Source organism: Alligator sinensis, unplaced genomic scaffold (genome assembly GCF_000455745.1).
Source record: "Alligator sinensis unplaced genomic scaffold, ASM45574v1 scaffold2327_1, whole genome shotgun sequence".
Lineage (NCBI taxonomy): Eukaryota > Metazoa > Chordata > Crocodylia > Alligatoridae > Alligator > Alligator sinensis.
Window position 1 is genome coordinate 8,825 of NW_005844108.1, and position 463 is coordinate 9,287.

Genomic DNA, 463 nt, shown 5'->3' on the forward strand with positions numbered 1-463 from the left:
GGGGCCATAGTGAGCAGCAGGTCCCGGCACCCCCAGATGTGCCTGTCGTGGGGAGGGGGCTGGCATGGCTGAGACCCCCCCACCCAAAGGCTACCCCTGTTTGTGCTGTGATTTTGAGGGGGTTCTGGTGCAGTGGGGACATCTCCTCTGTCAGGACCTGGGCTGCAAGGGGGTGCAGGTAGGGGGCTTGCGTGGGGAGGGACTGAGCTGCTTGTCGGCTGAAAGCAGGGGCCCGCCCAGGACGACTCGGTTCTCTGCGAGACGGGGGCGAGGAGAGCGGGTACAGCCTGGGTCTCCAGTACTGTGGGCTGTCCAGTTCGCGGTTTCCGTGCGACACCCGTGTCCCTGGGACGGAGCTGGGCCCCTGGGAGCTGCTGGCCATGGCCCTAGTTTTCTCCCAACACCCCCCATCTCCCCAGTGGTGTGGGCCAGCCGCAGCGGGCTGGGCCGGGGCTTCCCGAAG